This window comes from Eretmochelys imbricata, chromosome 1 (assembly GCF_965152235.1).
Source record: "Eretmochelys imbricata isolate rEreImb1 chromosome 1, rEreImb1.hap1, whole genome shotgun sequence".
Lineage (NCBI taxonomy): Eukaryota > Metazoa > Chordata > Testudines > Cheloniidae > Eretmochelys > Eretmochelys imbricata.
The window spans coordinates 154025413-154046113 of NC_135572.1; positions in this window are offsets into that span (position 1 = coordinate 154025413).

Consider the following 20701-nt stretch of genomic DNA (forward strand, 5'->3'; position numbering starts at 1 on the left):
GATTAACATCAATAGCAATGACGTCTGATTAGTAGGACAAGCAAAGCCCCACCTCTTTGCTCACTTCCTCTTCCAAGTAGTTGAAAAACTGACCATTTACAGATTGTGAATCACAGCCTGTGAATGACTGTAACTGCAGACAACTGCTGCAAAGTAGGACAACATGAGAACTTCAGCTGTTAATTATAATAAATATTTTTATAATGGCTGGCCCTTCAAATTTAGAAAGAATAGTTAATGCAAGGATATGCCCTTTAACCATACCATTTTATTACATGGAATACTAGGGAGCTCAGCATACTAAGATTTGCAAATGCAGATTTGATATTGGCTGAGAGACATTAAACTACTTACCCAGTGCTATAAAATGCATAGGTACAGTACATCATCTTTTCACGGGAATTTCATCTCCATTTTTTTTTTTAGTTAATGCTTCATAAGCACTTAATAGTTTGTGTTACTCAAAGAAACTTAGTGCACCAACACACCTCTCACTACCCTGGAGAGCCACAACTTAGCATTGTTTTCTTAAAATAAATCCCTCTGCTCTTACTAAATTTGGCATCTCTTGTGTAGACTGTATTCACGTTTAATCTGTCTAAAGTCCAAGACATTCCCCCATGAACTGGTTGTTAGGAAATTTGGCTTATGTCAAAGATCTATTGGTATATCCTATCCCCTGTTTATTCCACACAAGCTCTATGTAAATAAACCAGTTTCTTCAGTGGAGTAACATTGTATCATCCAAAATTATTTGATTATAGCAAAGTACTGTAGTGAGCTCTGAACTAATAAACAGTGCAGCTGGGATGCTGGGGCTAAAACTACTGCATAGTACCAGCCCCGCAGGCAGCCATAGAGGCTCACACATTCAAGTTTGGGAATCCAACTTAGTTACCAGGGTCTAGATCCACAAGTTTATGCTGGAAATGAGGAACCTAAATACCTTTGTGGATGTGGGCCTAGCTCCTTGGACTGCCAGGATGTAGGTTTACAGAGGACGAAGTGTGATCGACCCAGGGAGCAAGGAGAAAGGACCAGTATATCTCTCAAGAGCAACTAGCCAGGGCTTGAAGTGACAGTGATAAATTCAGAAGGGGGCTAATCTTTCCCTCACATACTGTGGTCTTCATGGCCTTTAAGAGCTAAGTATGGAGGAAAAGAAAGTAAAGAGGGTGAAATGGGACTAATCCCAGAAGACACTTCCTTCCCTCTCCCCATCCCCCCAATTTTTTTTTGTTTTGTTTTTGTTGCCCACTTGTCACAGGCGGGGAGCTAGGCTCAGCCTGGCCTGTGATGCATCAGCTACAATTCCCCTCCTCCCCAGTTCATTCTGAAATGCTGAGGATGAGCTGGCTTAGGTCAGTTATTAGGCTCAGCTGGAAAGGAGATGGGTGATTTCCCTAAAAGGTTGGAAGAGCTGGGAGAGGGGGAGTGTCTGTCACTGTCTCCTGGGAGTGGAAGAGACTCCTAAGGCAGGCTGTGGAGATGGCCAAGGGATGAAGGAGCAAGCCTGTGAGGAAACCAGACTGGGTGAAAGGGTGGCCCAGCAGGGTGGAAGACCCTTTTGTTTTATGTTTCCTTTGACACTATCCTTTAAGCTTATCAGTGGCCTGCTGTGAGGATACTGACAGAGATGGCTGCTTTCCCACAACCTCACTAAAAAGAAGATAGGCCTATAGCTGAAAGCCCTGAGGCAAGAAGGGTTAATCTCTGTCTCATTAAAGATCCCTGGGGAAACTGAGGTAGGGTGAGTGATGTCATTGTGGGCCACATGGGGGTGCTGTGGTGGTTGACCTTACCCCACTGCTATACAAATCAAATTAAATGGGTGGTGGTTGCGTTGTATGTTGTTTTACATGGTCTGTAAAAGGATTTGTACTAACTGAATGTCACCCCAGGTAATACTTGCTGCTCTCTCTTCCTAGAGAGTTGTGTTTTATCTTGGGGAAAGCATCAAAAGATACCTTCAGTCAAGGTACCAAAAGTGTATAGAATTAAAGGTGATCAGGAGGGAGGACTAAGCTGTCCAAGCAATTGCCAAGTTTAGCCAACGGACAACTGCTGTGAAATCAGGGCCCTCAAAACATCTACGAAGTGTTTCTTCACGTTCATCAGGTAGGGAGATTCACATGATTGAGACGGGGCAGATGAAGGGAGTTACTCAACATCATTATTTAGTTCTACTACAGTAGTGCCAGGAAGCCTCAACTGATAGTGGGGTGCCTCATTGTGCTAGGCACTGTACAAGACACCTCGTGAGTGAGAGGAATCCCTGCGTGAAAGCTTCAGGTGCTCTCTTTCATCTGGATCTGAGCATGCCGCTGCAGCCCTCCCAAGAGACGTTCCTCTGCCAGGCTAGCCACTTCTTATTTCAAAACATAAATATATTTTATAGAGAAATGAAGTCTGCCATTCTGAAGAGGGGAGTGTTTTCACACCCCCACTTCTCATCTAAAAGAGCAACCATTTGGCATCTCAGGTTAGAGTATGAAATTATGACACCAGAACTGACTTTAGGTTTTTCTGATCTTCCTTGGATGATTGCTTCTATAACTTACAGAGACAGGAGAGAGTTTGTATTCAAGTGAACACATAAATTAATATCCATACATGAAAATGATGTGCAGGGAGTGGGGTTGGCTCAAGAATGAGTTCACTATAATGTGCAAAACACCAAAGGAATGCTTGCCAACATCGGCTTATATTGTATTTGGAGTGCACACATGTAGCAGTTCAGAAGTGTTTTGAAGTAAAATAAAACACTTTAGATGTCTTAAAGTGGAAGACAAATGAATGGTCTTTTCAGTCATATCATTATGTGGGAGAGAATGCCCTGCTACAAAAAATGGTTCAGTCTTATGTTTGGTTCTTGATGTGACCCTAATTATGGACCAGATTATGATACACATACACAAACTGAGTATGACCTTACTCCATGAATGGCTCCACTGGGTTCAAAGGATCTACTTGTGAAATGAAGCACCATTCATCATAAATAAGGGTATCAGAATCTGGCCCTATAATGAATGGCCCTAAGGTTCTTCTAGTTTTCATGCTTGCTAAAAGCTTTTATTTTGCTGCCAGGGCAGGGACAAAATTATTTGTTTTTCTTCTTTCCTCAATTTCCAACAGTAGCAATATTACAGATGTTAAAAAAATTAATAAAATCAATGTGAGCCAATAGAAAAATTCAATCCAAAGTTTCTTATAAACATGCTTGTGACACTTTAAAAATCCCAGAGCATGAAATTCTGGCCACACTGAAGTCAGTGGCAAAATTCAAAGTAAAGTCAATGGGTATGTCTGCACTTCAATTAAACACCCATGCCTCGGGCATGTGGGGTTTGGGCTAAGGCACTGTTTAATTGCAGGCTGTAGGACCCTGCAAGGTGAGAGGGTCCCAGAGCTCGGGCTGCAGCCTCACTGGAACATCTACACCACAATTAAACAGCCCCTTAGCCCGAGCCTTACAAGCGTGAGTCAGCTGGCACAGGCCAGTTGCAGGTTTTTAATTGCATAGTAGATATATCTAATGAGGCCAGGATTTCACCCAGGTCTCCTTACACCATGTTATGTTAGAAACAGCAATCAATAGGGTTTATTTTGCTTCTCTCTTCTCTGGCACAAAACTTTTTAAAGTTTAAAATAAAACATTATATATGAGACATCAAAACAGTTCCAGACATGAAGGGAACCTTGTTGTGCTTCTTCTCCTACACAGCCATGGAACTGTAATATTCTGTGAGCAAAGACCGACAGCGAAGGTTCTCACAGCATTATGATCATCAAATATCCCTGCCATCAGAAAACAAGGAAGGATTCTGTAATTTGCACTGGTGCTTGAACCAAATGGAAGCCTTGGACTCAGCTGTGACACTTGAGTTCTCCCCAGACATGATGACAGTCATATGCCAATTTGTTAGACTGGAGAGCTCAAAGTGATCCTGAGAGAAGCTCTTATTATTCTGCATAAATTGTCTGGAGCTCATGGCAGAAGCCTCTGCTGTAAAAATATTAGCCAGAAACATACTAAGTGCTTGCATCCTGTTAAAAAGATGCAATGGTGCTACAATCACATACATTGGCGCTGGGGGAGGTGCCCAGTCCGTGACTAAAGTATAGAAAGCATCTTGCCATGCAGCTTCAGAACAGGATTTCAGACCGTTCTTGCAAGTGGAGTGGATGACCTCTGTCCATGAGATGTGTTTCGTTCTCCTTAAATTTCCTATGGATACCTTTAGGAGAAAATCAGATGAAATGTTTTGGTTATCTCTGTTTTTTATATATCATAGGTGTTGGGGCCAGCTTCTTCTGGCCAAACACAAACACAGCAACTATTGGAGCTTATTCCCAGGGGCATAATCTACATTTATTTACCTTACCACCAAATCTCTTCTTTGTATAAACTACTCAAGGCAAAATGTTGCCTCCCTGACCCCCTTACCAGAGTGCTGTATAAAAGATTAGCATCTTTGTACAGTGCCGAGCACATGTAGGGCCCTTGGCTGGGGCCACTAACATAACACAAATAAATAAATAATAATAAATAATAATAATAATGTTATCAAGGGCTTTTGAGGACCAAATCTCTCCCACATAAGATTTCCTGTAAAACAACAGTCACAAGGTTATAGAATAAGAATAAAACTTTTGAAATCTCTAACACTTAGACCTACAAAGTAAAAATAATAGTAGGTTATAAAAATAAACAGTAGTATGAACTATATGAATGCATTATATATGGAAAGTGTGTGTGTGTGTATATATATATATGTATATAAAAGGGCCCCACATGTGCTCAGCACTGTACAAACACGCTATTTCAATAGAAATATTAAATGGGGGGGGTATATATTAAAATATATGTTATATATATATATATTATATATTGTGACAGGGTCACGCCAGGTGGCTGTAGGAGAGTAATAGAAGGCAGATGTATTAGCCCCAGGCTAAGTAGGTCCCTTTTCCCTGGGTAAGGTAATAAGGAAGGTTCCAGAACAATCAGGAACCTTCTGGAGACAATTAAGACAGGCTGATTAGAACACCTGCAGCCAATCAAGAAGCTGCTAGAATCAATTAAGGCAGGCTAATCAGGGCCCTGGGCTGGAACCCGGAGTAGAAGGTGGGCCCGGGTTCCCCCCAAATCCTCCCAACTCCTGGTCAGACACAGGAGGAGTCGACCTGGACTGTGAATTCAGAAAAACAGCCAAGCTGAGGGCTGCCGTGAAGCTCCAAGGTGAGCAAATCTGCCAATAAGCACAAGACCCACCAAGGTAGAGCAGGAACTTCTTCACAATATATATATATATATATATATATATATATACACACACACACACCCCTCTATTTTAATTTCTATTGAAATGGTGCCCAGAGACCTTAGAGCTCTATTGTGCTAGGCCCTGTACAAATACCTATGAAGACATGGTCCCTGCTCCAAAGAGAGTACAATTTAAAATAAGTCATATGAAAATCTATCCAAGACAGCTATTAAAATCACTTTTATAGTAAACCTATACTCGCTCCTTATTTAAAACTTTGCTACATATGTAGTCTCAGATCACACTAGAGTCATTCTCCAGCATGTCCATACAGATAAAGTGGACACCCACCCACCTTCCTTCTTTTTCTTTGTTGTATCAAGGAGGAGTTATGCAACTTGAAACTGTAATCCCTCTTTCCTCCAGGCTTATAGAACAGCTCAAGTTCCTCCCACACAGGTTCCCTTCACCGTCTCAGTGAGCACTGCTACAGCACACCTGCTTGACTCAGTGCCAAAGTCCCAAATGAACTCACATCAGTTACCCAAGTCAGCAAAAAATGGCTCAAGAACTAGGATTTCTGGTTTACCAAGTGATGCTATGATGTCACCCTGTATATGGCTAGACCTTCAAAATACATCACAATGATTAATGTAGCGGTGTACACTTCTAACCTATAGGTTTACCTGGTTTGTTTGGAGTGGAGTGTACTTCTGGGGTTTGGGAAGAGTTAGCAATTACACACCTGGAAACGAAGTAACGTGTAGAAAACAAATGTAATTTTTGCATTTCTTGTCTACATCTCTTGTACAAGATCTTGACTTTCCTGTGCGCAAACTCATACGGGAAAAAATCCCGCAGCCTATTCCTTTGAGAGTTATGGTGACCTTCATGTCAACTGTCCGAAATGGGCCAGCTTGATTATCGCTTCAAAAGTTTTTTTTCCCTTGCTGATGATAGCTCCTCTTAATTAATTAGCCTCTTACAGTTGGTATGGGTATTTCCACCTTTTCATGTTCTCTGTATGTATAAATATCTTCTTACTATATGTTCCATTCTATGCATCCGATAAAGTGGGCTGTAGCCCAGGAAAGCTTATGCTCAGATAAATGTGTTAGTCTCTAAGGTGCCACAAGTACTCCTGTTCTTTTTGTTGAAGCCATTAAGACTCTTACAGTACGTTTTGCTTATGTGAGGCAGTGAAGAAAGGAGCAGAGAGGACATATAGTGGGAAATACTATCAGCTGGCACTCTCGGGCACTTGAGTATCCTCCATAACATGCATAACGGAATCAGTTTAAACCTAGTGAAAGGGACATTGTCTGATAAAGTAATTCCTCTTTGAACACAAGATGGCAGCCTTAAATAAATGCAACCCTGCACAGCTTTTAATCTTACACATCATTAAATTCCTAATTTACACATTATGTTTTCGTGGGCCAACCCATAACTCATTAGTGTTGAACTCATGAGTTGTAAAGATCAACACACTAGACAAGTGCTGGTCTTTACCTGCTTTTCCTTTGGCAGCAGTTCTCAAAGTGATAGTAAAAGGAAAGTTTCTTTTTTAATTTACCAGAGAACCAACCTTCAGATTCAACATTAAAAAAAGATTTTATCCTTGTGTACTGTGTGTACTCCTTTAAAAAGATGAAAAACTTTCTAGGTGCTGTTATCTACCCACATATTTTACAATCCAAGAGAAGGATATGGAATAGCTCTTATTTGTGTGTGACGGTGAAGTTTCTGGGCAGACATCTTTCTGTGGGAGGATTTCAAATGCGCCATGAAGACAGAAGCTAAATGGACTACAAACACTGGAATTTTTGGATCTGCTGTCCTCACTTCCCCTTAATATTGCACACGTAAAACTGTGTTTTGTTCCTTCATGTTTCTTCCCTTCTTGCAAAGTGTGTGTTGAAATCAAATGCCTGCAAAATGTCAAGCATAGTATGAACTGCTGCAAGACATTTAGGGATCTAGCAGCAGTATTTTAAAATTACACACTAACTGTCTTGTTCGTGGATCCTCACAACAGAGCTGTGGATAGTGATGAAAGATGATTGTGTGATCAAGTGTACAGTGTGACATGTTACTGCAGTGTAGATAACAGTGTATTCTTTTAGAGCATAGAACAAAGACCATGACATGAATTCAGGTCTTTTTGCTAAAACACAGGGCTGAGAGTCCAGAACAATGATCTCTATTCCCAGCTCTGCCATACATTTCCAATTACTTTGAACTACTTATGCAACTGCTGTGTGCCTCAGTTTACCCACCCAAAAAATGGCCATTTATGGATTTATGTAGTGGTTCCATGCTGTACCCCTGAAAACCCCTGGAATTAGAAAGTCAAGATGAACTCTTTCCTTCTGACACATCATCATCATCATCATCATCACTAACTAATCTCAAGGCCAAATGTACACCTTTCATGACATCTGTGCAACCCCATTGTCTTTTGCTGAGTTACATAGATGTCACTAATAGCATCATTTAAAAACAATGGGACTGCATAAACATAAGGAAAGGAATGATAGTCTTGTGCTTAAAACACTACTATAGGCCCCTGAAAAAATTGAGTTTAATTCCCAGCTCTGACCAATAGTTTGGACAAATCAGTTAGGACCAGATCCACAAAGATACAAAGGTGTCTAAATGCAACATTTAGCCCTTTATGAATGTAGCCCTAAATTGGATTTAGGCACCACTCTACTGCCACCTAACCTAACCCTCTAGGTGCCTAAATTTCTGCCAGAGGGCATGTCCAAAACCACCTAAATCATAATCCTGCCACACAGCTAACAAGCTGCTCTGCAACCTCACTCACACCTAATTCCCCACAGCATTCTCAAAATAGGCGTACTCCCATTGAGCACTGCAATGCTTAATTCCCTTTGCGAACCTAGCTCTTCTTCTTTCCAAGCCTCAGGGTATGTCTATACCCCAGTTTCATTGCTGTGTGGACTTCTGGGCTTGGGCGAGAGCCCAAGCTCTAGGATCCTCCCACTTCACAGGGTCCTAGAGCCTAGGTTCCAGCCCGAGCCCGGAACGGAAGTCTACACAACAATAAAGCAGACCCAGAGCCTTAGCCCCACGAGCCCAGGTCGGCTAGCATGGGCTAGCTGTGGGTGTCTAGTTGCTGTGTAGTTACATAGCCATTATATGAACAATATACCCTCATATCTCAATGTCTGTACTTTGACCTGTTAATCTTTTACCCCCAATTGGGAATATTGCAGATTATGTATTCCTTACGCTATCCAATACTAAACTGAACTTCGCACCCCTTCTTAATCTGTACGTTATTCCCTGATAACCAGAAACTTCTATGTTTAAACTCTGTACCATTTTCTTTTTATTTTAATATCATCTTAATAAAATTCTTATACCCTCAGGTCCCCATCTGTAAAAGGGGTCTAATACTTTGCAGTTTAAACTGGGAAGCTGTGAGGATTAATATAAGAAGCACAGACACTAAGGTTTCAGAGTAACAGCCGTGTTAGTCTGTATTTGCAAAAAGAAAAGGAGTACTTGTGGCACCTTAGAGACTAACCAATTTATTCGAGCATGAGCTTTCGTGAGCTACAGCTCACTCCCAGCTACCTTCGAGACACCACTGACTTCCTGAGGAAACTTCAATCCATCAGTGATCTTCCTGATAACACCACCCTGCCCCCACTATGGATGTAGAAGCCCTCTACACCAACATTCCACACAAAGATGGACTACAAGCCGTCAAGAACACTATCCCCGATAATGTCACAGCAAACCTGGTGGCTGAACTTTGTGACTTTGTCCTTACCCATAACTATTTTACATTTGGGGACAATGTATACCTTCAGATCAGCGGCACTGCTATGGGTACCCGCATGGCCCCACAGTACGCCAACATTTTTATGGCTGATTTAGAACAACGCTTCCTCAGCTCTCGTCCCCTAAAGCCCCTACTCTACTTGCGCTATATTGATGACATCTTCATCATCTGGACCCATGGAAAAGAAGCCCTTGAGGAATTCCACCATGATTTCAACAATGTCCATCCCACCATCAACCTAAGCTTGGTCCAGTCCACACAAGAGATCCACTTCCTGGACACTACAGTGCTAATAAACAATGGTCACATAAACACCACCCTATACCGGAAACCTACTGACCGCTATTCCTACCTACATGCCTCCAGCTTTCACCCTGACCACACCACACGATCCATCGTCTACAGCCAAGCTCTGCGGTACAACCGCATTTGCTCCAACCCCTCAGACAGAGACAAACACCTACAAGATCTCTGTCAAGCTTTCTTACAACTACAATACCCACCTGCAGAAGTGAAGAAACAGATTGATAGAGCCAGAAGAGTTCCCAGAAGTTACCTACTATAGGACAGGCCTAACAAAGAAAATAACAGAACGCCACTAGCCGTCACCTTCAGCCCCCAACTAAAACCCCTCCAACGCATTATTAAGGATCTACAACCTATCCTAAAGGATGACCCAACACTCTCACAAATCTTGGGAGACAGGCCAGTCCTTGCCTACAGACAGCCCCCCCAACCTGAAGCAAATACTTACCAGCAACCACATACCACACAACAGAACCACTAACCCAGGAACCTATCCTTGCAACAAAGCCTGTTGCCAACTGTGCCCACATATCTATTCAGGGGACACCATCACAGGGCCTAATAACATCAGCCACACTATCAGAGGCTCGTTCACCTGCACATCCACCAATGTGATATATGCCATCATGTGCCAGCAATGCCCCTCTGCCATTTACATTGGTCAAACTGGACAGTCTCTACGTAAAAGAATAAATGGACACAAATCAGATGTCAAGAATTATAACATTCATAAACCAGTTGGAGAACACTTCAATCTCTCTGGTCACGCAATCACAGACATGAAGGTCGCTATCTTACAACAAAAAAACTTCAAATCCAGACTCCAGCGAGAAACTGCTGAATTGGAATTCATTTGCAAATTGGATACTATTAATTTAGGCTTAAATAGAGACTGGGAGTGGCTAAGTCATTATGCAAGGTAGCCTATTTCCCCTTGTTTTTTCCTACCCCCCCCCCCCCCAGACGTTCTGGTTAAACTTGGATTTAAACTTGGAGAGTGGTCAGTTTGGATGAGCTATTGCCAGCAGGAGAGTGAGTTTGTGTGTGTGTGTGTGTGTGTCCCCGGGAAAAAAAAAAAGGGGGGGGGGTGAGAAAGCCTGGATTTGTGCTGGATATGGCCCACCTTGATTACCATGCACATTGTAGGGAGAGTGGTCACTTTGGATGAGCTATTACCAGCAGGAGAGTGAGTTTGTGTGTGTATGGGGGTGGGGGGGTGAGAAAACCTGGATTTGTGCTGGAAATGGCCCACCTTGATCATCATGCACATTTTAGGGAGAGTGGTCACTTTGGATGAGCTATTACCAGCAGGATAGTGAGTTTGTGTGTGTGTGTTTTTGGAGGGGGGTGAGGGGGTGAGAGAACCTGGATTTGTGCAGGAAATGGCCCACCTTGATTATCATGCACATTGTGTAGAGAGTTGTCACTTTGGATGGGCTATTACCAGCAGGAGAGTGAGTTTGTGTGTGGGGGGGTGGAGGGTGAGAAAACCTGGATTTGTGCTAGAAATGGCCCAACTTGATGATCACTTTAGATAAGCTATTACCAGCAGGACAGTGGGGTGGGAGGAGGTATTGTTTTATGATCTCTGTGTGTATATAAAGTCTGCTGCAGTTTCCACGGTATGCATCCGATGAAGTGAGCTGTAGCTCACGAAAGCTCATGCTCAAATAAATTGGTTAGTCTCTAAGGTGCCACAAGTACTCCTTTTCTTTTTGCAGACACTAAGGTGATGAGGGTGGGATAAGTAGACAAACAGAAATTTATTACTGGAGGAGATGGGAAGCACCTAGATTCCAGAGTTGGCAATCACAGTATTCCTAAATATTATGATATTTGATGTTTTCCTTAAAGCCTCAGCATTCATGAAAAAAATGGTCTGGCCCTCATGGTTGCAAAAAGCCTGAAAATTTGACAAGTGCCGTGCAACAGCTCAGGACTCAAAGGGCAAATCAAAGCAACCCACAATTCATTACTTGTTAATAAAATCTCATGGAGTTTATGATTGAGGAGGGGCCTGATTCATGATTTTTGAACAGCTGAGATTGGTGCTACTGCAATTAAGGAAAAATAGCCCCCCGTGAGCTAGGTCAATGAAGTACCAGGGCCAAGGGGGTCGTGCCCTGATGCCTGGCAGAGCAACTGTACTGACAGAGATGGCGGCCTGGCAGGGACCAATGTTATTAACTTCATCCCTGCAGAGCTCAGCCTGCGCCTGCTGCCCAGGCACCAGGGAGACGGGCTCAGGATGTGCACAGAGCCAGAGAGGTAAGGAGCTGCAGAGGGCAGGGAGTGCACAGAGCAGGGGCTGGGGGCTAAGGGGGTGCAGAGGGCAGGGCATGCACAGAGCAGAGACAATGGGGTGAGGAGCTGCTCGGGGCAGGGCGTGCACGGAGGCGGGGGCGGAGGGGCTGCAGCAGGCACAGCCCCACGGGGCAGGGGTTGGAGAATGCACCTGCCACAACAACTCTCCCCCTTCCCCCACGCAGGATCCGTGCCCCCCCTTCTCGTGGGGGAGGGGGAATTAACCCTTTAGGCGCTGCAGCGGGCTGAGCGCGCGCGGGGCAGCAGCCGGACGGGGAGCGCGTGGCGCCGGCCCGCGGGTGGGGCTCGCTCTGGTGCAGCGGCGGCGGGCGCTCCCGGGGGTGGGAGCCGACACCGTCACGCGCCCGGCCCGGCGGCACCGAGCTGGGGGGCTGCAGCCAGGGCCCCGAGCCCGGGCGTGCACCGTGCGCAGCCGGCACCGGGCCCCCACATCTGAGCCTTTCCCAGGCGCACCGTGTGCCCCCCGCAACACACCCCCAGAGGCACCCCCCAGAGACACAGCCGCTTCCCCCACCACAAACACACCTGTGCCCCCACAGGCACTCCCTGTTCCCCCCACTGACACCCCATGCCCCCCACAGAGCCGTACCCCGCCCCCACAGACACACACCTTGCCCCCCCATGGACACCCTGTAGCTGCTGAATAACCCCCAAACGCCCCCCTGCTGTGTGCACACCCTGCCCCCTACAGCTCCTTACCCCTCTGGCTCTGTGCACATCCTGCGCCCATCTCCCTCCTGCCCGGGCGGCAGGCGCAGCCTGAGCCCTGTGCCGGGATAAAGTGAATAACGCTGGTCCCTGCCAGGGTGCCATCTCCGTCTGTGCTTTCTGAATGCATCCAGTACACACACCTCCACCCCGCCGCATGCCCACGCACACACACCCCCACAAGGAAAACAGAGAAGCAAGGGAACAGGAGCAGGAAACAGGGTGTTAAGGGAGCCCGAGCGCCATATACACCTAATACGCTTAGGCCATAAGGCCAGTAGCCCCCAAAAAAACAAAGAATAAGCAAAACAAAACCCTGCAAGAGTAAAAAAGCAGGCAGAAGTCCAGCAGCAGAGTGGGAACTTTCCAGTTGATTGCACTGAATGCAGCATGTATGATCACCTCTGTTGTGGGCAGGTGACATATGTGTGCATTTGATGCAAGCAACTCATGACCCTCAGTGATGGAGTACGGGCTCCTGAGACCAGAGAGGCTGAATTGGAGGAGCTAGGGGAGACAGAGAGGTTCTTAGTGGAGACTTTCCAGGACACAGTAGAGCAGTCCCACACCCAGTCTGACAGGCTTGGTGCTATTGAGGAGGATGAATGTCTTGGGGAAGAAGAACATCAAGTTGGAGTGGAGGGAAATGCTCCCATAGTTGGGACCCTCCTTCCAGATAATGTCATGGAATCCTCCTGCACTGAGGATACCCTTCCAGGGGAGAGACCCCAGTTATTAGGAAGAGACAGGTAATAGGAATGGGAGTTTATTATTATTAGAAATATAGATAGGTGGATTTGTGATGACCAAGAGAACCACATGGTGAATTACCTGCCAGGTGCAAAGGTAGTGGGCTTCTTGAGACATCTAGATAGACTTATGTGCAGCACTGGGGAGGAGCCTGTGGTCACGGTACATGTAGGTAACAATCACCTAGGGAAAGATAGGAGAGAGGTCCTGGAGGCCAAATTTAGGCTGCTAGATAAGAGATTAAAGTCCAGGACTTCCATGGTAGCATTCTCAGAAATGCTGCCATTCCACGCACATGGCCAGTTAGACAGGTGGACTACCGGTCTCAATGCATGGATGAGACAATGGTATTGGAAGGAGGGATTTAGGTTTATTAGGAACTGGGGAACTTTGAGGAGCAACACCCGGAAACCATGGGAGAGGCAGTTCTTGATTTAGTCCTAAATGGAGCACAGGGTCTGGTCCAAGAGGTGAATATAGCTGAACCACTCAGTAACAGTGACCACGATGTAATTAAATTTACCTCCTTGTAGGGGGGAATATTAAAGAACCCACCAGTAGCTTTTAACTTCAAAAAGGGGAACTACACAAAAATGAGGAAGCTAGTTAAATGGAAATTAAAAGGAACAGTCATAAGAGTGAAATGCTTGCAAGCTGCATGGAAACTAATTAAAAGCATCACAATAGAGGCTACAACTCACGGCAGAGCACTGGGAGAGAGCTCTCCCAGCGCTCTAAAAAACCCACCTCCACGAGGGGCTTAGCACTGGTGCACTGTCTACACTGGCACTTTACAGCGCTGAAACTTGCTGTGCTCAGAGGGGTGTTTTTTCATACCCCTAAGCGAGAAATGTGCAGCACTGTAAATTGCCAGTGTAGACAAGCCCTTAAGGTATACCCCAAATAAAAAACAAACAGTAAAAGGACCAAAAAATGCCACCATGACTAAACAACAACAGAGTAAAAGAGGCAGTTAGAGGTAAAAGGGCATCCTTTAAAAAACGGAAGTCAAATCCTACTGAGAAAAACAGAAAAGTGCATGAACTCTGGCAAGTCAAGTGTAAAGGTATAATTAGGCACTGCAAAGAAGAATTTGAAAAGCATTTAGAAAAAGACACTAAAACTAACAGAACAAAAAAAAAGGACTTCAGAAGCAGGAAGCCTGCCAAACAATCAATGACATGTAACCTATTGCTTAAATCAGCCTCTGTACCAGATTACTGGAGGATAGCTAAGGTAATACTTTTGGGGGTTTTTAAGCCTCCAGAGGCAATTTTGGCAATTATTGTCTGGTACACCTAACTTCAGAGCCAGGCAAATTGGTTGAAACTGTACTAAAGAACACAATTATCAGACATAAATGAATTTGATATGTTGGGGAAGAGTCAACACAGCTTTTTAAAGGGAAATGATGCCTCACCATTCTATTAGAATTATTTGAAGGTGTCAACAAGCATGTGGACAAGAGTGGTCCAATTGATAAAGTGTACTTGGACTTTCAGAAAGCCTTTGACAAGATCCCTCACCAAAGACTCTTAAGCAAAGTCCTCTCATGGATCAGTAACTGGTAAAAAGATAGGAAACAAAGGGTAGGAATGAATAGTAAGTTTTCACACTGGAGAAGTGTAAATAGTGGGGTCCCACAAGAATCTGTACTGGGACCTGTGCTGTTCAATATATTCATAACTGATCTTGGAAAAGGAGTGAGGTGGCAAAATTTGTAGACGATACAAAATTACTCAAGAAAGTTAAGCCCAAAGTTGACTGGGAATAGTAACAAAGGGATCTCACTAAACTGCGTGACTGGAGAACAAAATGGCAGATGGAATTCAATATTGATAAGGGTGAGGAAATGAACATTGGAAAACATAATCCCAACTATGCATACAAAATGATGGGTTCTAAGTTAGCTGTTACCGCTCAAGAAAGATCTTGGAGTCATCGTGGATTGTTCTCTGAAAACATCTCAATGTCCAGCAGCAGTCAAAAAAGCTAACAATGTTAGGAACCACTAGGAAAGGGATAAATAATACAACAGAAAATATCAAATGCCACTGTACAAATTCCTACCCTGAATACTGCATGCAATTCTGGTCACCCATCTCAAAAAAGATATTTTCGAATTGGGAAAGATACAGAGAAGGGCAACAAAAATGATGAGGGTTTTGGAACAGCTTCTGTATGAGCGGAGATTAAAAAAACTGGGAGTGTTCATCTTAGAAAAGAGACAGCTAAGGGGGAATATGACAGACATCTATAAAATCACAAATGGAATGAAGAAAGTGACTAAGGAAGCGTTATTTATGCCTACACATAACACAAGCACCAGGGGTCACTCCATTAAATGAAAAGGCAGCAGGTTTAAAACTAAAATAAGGAAGTCCTTCTTCACACAGCACATAGTCAACCTGTGGAATTTGTTGCCAGGGGATGTTGTGAAGGCCAAAAGTATAACTGAATTTAAAAAAGAATTATATACATTTCTGGAGGATAGGTCCATCGATGGCCAATAGCCAAGATGCTCAGGGATGCAACCCCTATGGTCTTGGTGTCCGTAAACCTCTGACTGCCAGAAGCTGGGACTGCATGACAGAGAATGGCTCACAAGGTAATTGCCCTGTTCTGTTTATTCCCTCTGAAGCATCTGGCCCTGGCCACTACTGGAAGACAGGATCCTGGGCTAGACAGACCATTGGTCAGACCCAGTATGGCCATTCTTTTGTTCTCAAGTATCCCTTGAACACACCCCATACCCCTGACAGACTAATATCCAGTACCCACTAAACACAGCCCATATCCCCACACACATACACACTCTGTACTCCCACACACAGACACATACCTCATACCCACTGCACAGTGACCCCATACCACTTGCACACACACCTTGTACCTCCAGCCCAAACCCCCGGTAGCCCCGATACACTCATATATGCCATGCATGCACCTCCATAAACATCCCGTATGCACACCCTGTACCCGTGCATCCCTCACATCCTGTACCCCTGAAACACAGACACACTATACCTCCCCATACACACATACCCTGCACACACAGATAACCCCAGAAACCCCGAATTGCACTCTGCACATGCACATCCCATCCCCCACTGCCTGGCACAAAGACCCTCTGACCCTGGTACACACAGACACACTGTATCCCTGCCATCCCAGGCCTGCCAAGGCAAGTGATTCCAGGCCTGCCAAAGTGTGAGTGAAAGACAAGACTTCACAGGTCTCTGTCTGGGAATCAGAACCAAGATAGGATCACAGAGGCAGTACAGGTATGTGAACAAAATCTAAAAGAGACAGCTCCGTCAGCTACCTATTAGAGGTAGATACAATCTGCACAGGATGGGGATTCACATTGTTTGGGTTTTATTCCTTGTCTCCATTTGTCCATTCCCTTTCTAGAGATGGGTTGCTCCACTCTGGGAGCATGATGCCATCGCTTCTATTGCCATCCAGGGTTAGATATTTTTACCTCATCACTGTTTGATTAAAAGACTTTTGTCATTCCTGATAACGTAAGTTGGACAGTGGAGAAGAAGGGGTTTCTTCTTGGTCCCGTTGGTTGTAGTCACTACTCATCCTTGTTTTTCCCTTGTTTCCATCTCTAGTTTATGGTCACTGGTTCTGTATTTGGTGAGAATTTATTGTACCTTTGTACATTTCATTACAATGGGGTAGTCTGCTAATGTGGGATCTGCAGCGGTCTAGGTTGTTTTTTCTTGATTTGGTCTTCCTAGTATTTGTTTCTTGGTCATTTAGATGTGTAGTGTCTTGGCCATTTTTCAGTTGGGAGCAGAGTTGCTTGCTGCATTGGTCAGAAGGTTGGTGTTGTTGAGACCAGGAAGTGATATATGAATGGATCGTGCTTTCATCTGGATTTAAATTTTCATCCTTAAGTTTCATCTGGTGCTTTGTGGTGGAGTAAGCATGCACTGCTTTGGCTGAGAAGACACTAAACATTCAGGCTTCATCTACCCTAGAGATCTGAGCTAGGATTTTGTTCTGTGCCTCCAGAAGGTACAGCACAGAATGCAGCACCCAGGGGGTTGGCAGGTTTCCCGCTGCCCTTTTACCCCTCTAATTCTGGACTGCTCCAAGGGGGCCAGTACAGCTCCCCCTTTTCCCCACAACAACCCCCTTGACATAAATTAGAGAAACTGATTTGGCTGCTCCTGCCTCTAGTTCGGAGTTACATCCTGAGCCAGCAAAGCTGCTTTGATAAAGAGATGAATCTGTGAGGAATAGAAATAGGAGGCGGAGAAATTTCTGGAGAGGGCTTTCTAGGGGCAATTGCTATTCAGCTTACTAAATTCCTCTAATCTCCCAAGGGGCTGGGATCAGTGGGACCTTTCCCAAGCACACATCTTCCTGACCCCCACCCCAAAACACACATTCTTTGGAGATCATCTTGAATAGGTGATAGTATGAACTACTTCACAGATATACGGTCAGAATTTTATCTTTGAGTTGTTTAGTGGGAGTGCTGGATGTGGAAATTGTTCCAAAAGGGTTGATAGGTCAGTGGCATGTATATTGGAAAGAGCATGGTTTGAGGTTACATCCATGTTTTGATCTCTCTTAGCCAGCTGCTTATTTTAATGATATCCTATGTTTTTCCACCAAAGCCATATTGTGGTAACTTAAGGTCAAACTGAATCAAAAGCTGTTTCTTTGTCTATCTATGAAGTTGGCAAGTATCTTTGTTTGTTTGTTCTACATTTGTTCCTGACCAAATGTAAGGTAAACATGTGACCAGTGGTTCATTTCTCAGGGAGAAATCCAATTTGACTAGCAGGAATACATTGTTGTTAGTCAGATAGTGCATTATTAGCATGCATGCTAGTGAAATGGTTTGGTGGTTAACGTGTCTGCCTCACACTTCAGAAACCTGAGTTTATGTCCCTGCGGTGCCGCAGACTTCGTGTGAGACCTGGGGTCAGTCTGTTAGTTCCCCATCTGTAAAACAGCAATGAATATTACTTCCCTACTTTCCCGGGGTATTGTAAGGATTAATACATTCGATTGTGGTGCTTACATATTACAGCAATGGGTGCCTACGGTAATAACTAGCTAATAAAAGGACAATCTATTTTAAGGATGCTACAGAATAATTTACAGGTGTTAATGCAAACACAGATTCTTCTATAGCTATATGGACTGAGGACATTTTTGCTTTTGTGTATTTAGTCCATCCGATCATTATCTCAGAGAAAGGTCTGGACTGGAGTACCATCCGGAGAACATGATAGCATGATCAAGTTGTCTGAATGAAACAGGCAGCCACCCCCTCCCACAAACCTCATATCACTCTTCATACCCCCCCATATTCCATGCGCACCCACATGTATGCCAGTACATCCAATATGCACCACACGCACACACCCAATATTTATCAGAAAGCACTATTGTGTATGTAACCCAAATCCTTCCCCACACAACACAGGCACCCTATATGCATCCCATACAATCTCCATACACACCTTTCCACGTGCTCCTTTTACGTCCAATACATGTGCACCCCATACAAAGAAAATATGCTTGCTTCATACATGCACATGCATTACATCCCCTCAAGCTGCTAACCCACAGAGAACAGCCCCGTACTGTTCTCGGTGAATGGCATTACTTCTTCAACTCAACTAGTAGAGCTCTGTGCTTTGGTGTTGAAAGTTCACATTATATATGTGTTCCCTATAAATCCCAGCACATCCATACCCCATACCTTATATAGGTACATGCATACTGTACACTCCCTCTCTAGTAGATAGGGAGTTTCTCTCTCTGCCGTTTGAAGAAAATCCCCCATCTAATTTATATATTTTATTTTAAAATCAAGAAGACAATATATCCTGTTCGCTAAGGTTTGGAGACAGGAAAAGGAATGCAGTGAAGAGACGTGGGAGGCAGGGCTAGGAAAAATATTTCTGGGGTTGGGCATGTGGATTCTGGGGGCCATTGATGTCAGCTGGGAAGCGAGAGAGACAAAAGTTCAAAACACTTCCCTGCAGCTGGGAACACCATGGCCTGCTTCCAAGAGGGGCTTCACATCTGGGAAGAAACTGCCTGCGGGTAATTGAGTTTGCTAGAGTTGCCTCTCTAATTAATAAGTGATTTGACTTGGAGATTGGAAATAATAGTTGAAATGATGGCATAAGCACAGGGGCATTGGGGCTGCTGCTACACTATTAAGAAAGGCCTTTCCTGCAAAATCTAATGACAGTATATGGCAGTTTGAGGAATGTGAAGTTGTTTGCCCAGGAGACCAAGAATGTGATAATATTGGCATATAACCTTCTAGTATTTGAGTAATTAGTTGCTTAGCTACTTTGGATAGGTCATTATTTTGCAAACTGGAAACATTTGCAAGTGGTGATATTTTCCTCCTCTATGGTGAAAGAGCTAAACCTGTTCTGGCAGCGTTCAACTCCTAGAAATATATATGCATAAATTGTTTCTAATGAGACCATCTGCCTTTTATAGCCCCTTTGGAACTAAATAGTACCCAAAGACCACTCTGTCTTTTAGATAGCTGTGGTCAGAAAGCCTGCTGATGCCAGTAAAAGTATATAGGATTTTACAGATAAAGTAGCTTTTTTTTATTCCTACAGTTCAAGAAGGTTTGTGTGTGTCATAGTACTCATGTTTATTAAAATTATTAGAAATCACTGGCCCAGATCTCTTTAGAGACAGTATCTAGTTACTGCTCTGCTAAATTAGGTAGTATCTCAAAGCTTGCACACATTCTGATAGTTCAGTTATGGGAGGGGGAAGCTTTGTAAGGCTTCTTTATCATCTCAATATGTCTCTTTATAAATGAAAAGCTTTCTTTAAAGGGACACTCCATTTAAAAATCATGGCCCAAATTTTCAAAGTGGGCACCTAAAATTAGGTGCTTAAATGTAGGCACCAAAATAAAAGTGGCCTGATTTTCAGAGGTGCTGCTTATCTGCAGGGCCGCTAGAAGTCCATGCCTTTCCCCAGCAGTCAATGGGAGCTCGCGGGTGCTCAATATCTCTGAAAATCAGAGGTGCCTAAATATGGCTTGAGGCACCTAACTTTATGGAACCAAGTTTGAAAATTTTGAACAAGATTTTTCTTTTTAAAAAAAAAGAAGCTTTTCTTGACTTGTGTTCAGAACTGTCTACCTGTGAAGACTGAAATAATTTCAGAGCTTACAATTACCACTCACACTGTTTGTCTCGTTTCTGCATTTCTCTTGGCTAGAGCAATTAAACTAGACGAGTCAGCTTTACTTTTGCTCACAGTTAATTTTTAGTGAGTTTCACGTGGAAGTTCTTACGCAGTAACGGTGCTGTAATGTTACCAAAAAAAGGGTGTTTATTTGTAAAAAGCTTCCACTGGATATTTTTGTTTTTCAATTGCGTAAATGTTTGTATTGATCTTAGCTTTTACAAAAGGTTAGTTTAAAAAAACTTAAATTTTGGTCTAAATTATACTTGGACAATGTCCCCCTTTCAACATGCTTTGCAGGGTTCCTTGGAGAAGATATCCATTG